This window comes from Salmo salar, chromosome ssa10 (genome assembly GCF_905237065.1).
Source record: "Salmo salar chromosome ssa10, Ssal_v3.1, whole genome shotgun sequence".
Taxonomy (NCBI): domain Eukaryota; kingdom Metazoa; phylum Chordata; class Actinopteri; order Salmoniformes; family Salmonidae; genus Salmo; species Salmo salar.
The window spans coordinates 42,388,711-42,391,720 of record NC_059451.1 but is presented as its reverse complement, the minus strand read 5'-3'; the positions used below and the strand labels follow the sequence as shown (position 1 = coordinate 42,391,720).

At 42.5% G+C, this 3,010-nt stretch overlaps 1 long non-coding RNA gene across 1 annotated transcript; it reads right to left on the bottom strand.

The window, feature by feature from the left end:
• Window positions 1–1,218: 1,218 nt before the first annotated feature.
• LOC106560473 (uncharacterized) lies at window positions 1,219–2,671 on the bottom strand. Its single transcript, XR_001318606.2, has 3 exons — window positions 2,174–2,671; window positions 1,915–2,045; window positions 1,219–1,436 (listed from the first exon to the last, which is right to left on the bottom strand). It is a non-coding gene; the product is annotated as an uncharacterized lncRNA (long non-coding RNA).
• Window positions 2,672–3,010: the final 339 nt, after the last annotated feature.

Here is a 3,010-nt window from a genome sequence, read left to right as displayed (position 1 = left end):
CTGCTCAAACGGTCAGAAACAGACTCCATGAGGGTGATGAGGGCCCGACGTCCACAGGTGGGGGTTGTGCTTACAGCCCAAAACCGTGCAGGACGTTTGGCATTTGCCAGAGAACACCAAGATTGGCAAATTCGTCACTGGCGCTCTGTGCTCTGCACAGATGAAGCAGGTTCACACTGAGCACGTGACAGACGTGACAGAGGCTGGAGACGCCGTGGAGAATGTTCTGCTGCCTGCAACATCCTCCAGCATGACCGGTTTGGCGGTGGGTCAGTCATGGTGTGGGGTGGCATTTCTTTGGGGGGCCGCACAGCCCTCCATGTGCTCGCCAGAGGTAGCCTGACTGACATTAGGTACCGAGATGAGATCCTCAGACCCCTTGTGAGACCATATGCTGGTGCGGTTGGCCCTGGGTTCCTCCTAATGCAAGACAATGCTAGACCTCATGTGGCTGGAGTGTGTCAGCAGTTCCTGCAAAAGGAAGGCATTGATGCTATGGACTGGCCCGCCCGTTCCCCAGACCTGAATCCAATTGAGCACATCTGGGACATCATGTCTCGCTCCATCCACCAACGCCACGTTGCACCACAGACTGTCCAGGAGTTGGCGGATGCTTTAGTCCAGGTCTGGGAGGAGATCCCTCAGGAGACCATCCGCCACCTCATCAGGAGCATGCCCAGGCGTTGTAGGGAGGTCATACAGGCACGTGGAGGCCACACACACTACTGAGCCTCATTTTGACTTGTTTTAAGGACATTACATCAAAGTTGGATCAGCCTGTAGTGTGGTTTTCCACTTTAATTTTGAGTGTGACTCCAAATCCAGACCTCCATGGGTTGATAAATTGGATTTCCATTGATTATTTTTGTGTGATTTTGTTGTCAGCACATTCAACTATGTAAATAAAAAAGTATTTAATAAGATTATTTCTTTCATTCAGATCTAGGATGTGTTGTTTAAGTGTTCCCTTTATTTTTTTGAGCAGTGTATATTGCAATGTTGTTACAGTGGTGTGTTAGTTGGGGGAAAAACATCTAAATACCTGAAATATCCATTCGCCTGACTTGCAAGGAGTTTCAGAAAATCATCTAGTCTTCGATTGGCAGTACCCTTCAGAAATTGATATTTAAAGTGCAGGAAAAATCTGTGATAAAATATAAAATCCCAAGACTGTGATGGTGTGCACAAAGCTATACTCCATAGATCAAATTCTGACCATCTTGAATTTAATAATTGGCATTGTTAATGTTATGTGACATTTTAAGATAATTAAATACCTCTCGGTGAGATTGTTGGTGTTGCTGTTCTCGTGGAAGAACTTCCTCCAGTGGTCAGCCCACATAGGAGAACAAGGGAACCAGTTATTTTTAGGTAGGCCAAAGGGATAGGGAAGTGGTTCCTCCAATGATCCTGAAGCATCTTCATTAGTCTTTCTCCTGTGAAAATACAATATTGACAGAAAAACATAAAAAGGCACTTATCTTTGTGTACTCACAAAATGAGGACAATGTCAGAAAATAATGGGATCCATTTCAAGGAATGAAAAACCAATGAAAAGACAGGAAAGGCATTGGCAAGTAACTGTGACAGGGAATGCACCCATTGAAAGGTATAAAAGCACCACTTTACCCCATGAAGGTTGTATGTAGTATGTCCTGTCGTTGCTGTAAGAGTCTACTTCTATGAGGTAATCATTTCCTGTGTAAATGATTAATTTAATTTGAGGCAAAATAATGTTTGATCAAATTGGCTTATCTGAATAAATTAAGCCACAATTCCTTTGTGTGTTTTTTTATAAAGACTCATCTATTCACTGATGATCATGGAATGTGATCATGTCCTGATATTCATGTGTCATGGAAACTATAGAAAATAACTTGAAACACAGTTGTCAATGAGAAGTAGTACAAATACCTTGTCTCAAAGTCGTGAGCAGCTGTCCAGATCTTTCTCAGGCAGAAGGCAATGTTTTTCTGGGTCTCTTCAGTGATGATGAATGTTGCCACCGGGGAGCCATGCCCACTTTCATCCCTGCCAACTACTGCCTAGACCGCATAACCATAAGCTGTGAGGCCTGACATATATCATTGTAATATTATTGATGTATCTTTATTGTGTAATGTAAATGGTTATTTATTCAAAAATTTAGGTCTCAAATTATTACCATACTAACCAAAATATGAAGCGTCCATGGAAAGTAGATTCTTCCCACACTGCAACATTTTGTGCCTCTGCTCTGCATTTTGAAATATGAGTATCAGTGGTTGACCTGTTGCTCTGCAGAGAGGCTGATAGTACAATGTCTCACTCTTAAGGGTTGTTTTCACAAACGAGTCAACACTCAATTAGTTGTTTTCATGATGCCTGTCCAGGGTCTTCATTTGATTCTTTAGATACAGGATGTCCCTGAGAGATGGGATGAATCCCCTGTCCGCCACCCACTGCTCTTCACCCTATTCATGATACTGTTAGCAATGTCATGCCTTGCCTTGAAGATCCAAGATCTCAATATATGCGACCAGGTCTGGGTGGATGCGGTTTGTCACATTCTCTGAGTGCGAATTCTCATGGCCCTTGTGCTCCAGCATCTTTCTGATGATACACACTTTTGCGGTGGGCCCATCGTTCATGTTTAGGATGCATACAGTGTCTTCGGAAAGTATTCAGACCTCTTGACTTTTTACACATTTTGTTACTTACAGCCTTATTCTAAAATGTATTAAATCGTTTTTTCCCCTCATCCATCTACACACAATACCCCATAACGACAAAGCAAAAACAGGTTTTTAGAAATGTTAGCAAATGTTTTAAAAATAAAAAACTGAAATATCACAATTACATAAGTATTCAGACTCTTTACTCAGTACTTTGTTGAAGCACTTTTGGCAGAGATTACAACATTGATTCTTCTTCGGTATGACGCTACATGCTTGGCTCACCTGTATTTGGGGAATTTCTCCCATTGTTCTCTGCAGATCATCTCAAGCTCTGTCAGGTGCTGCAGAGATGG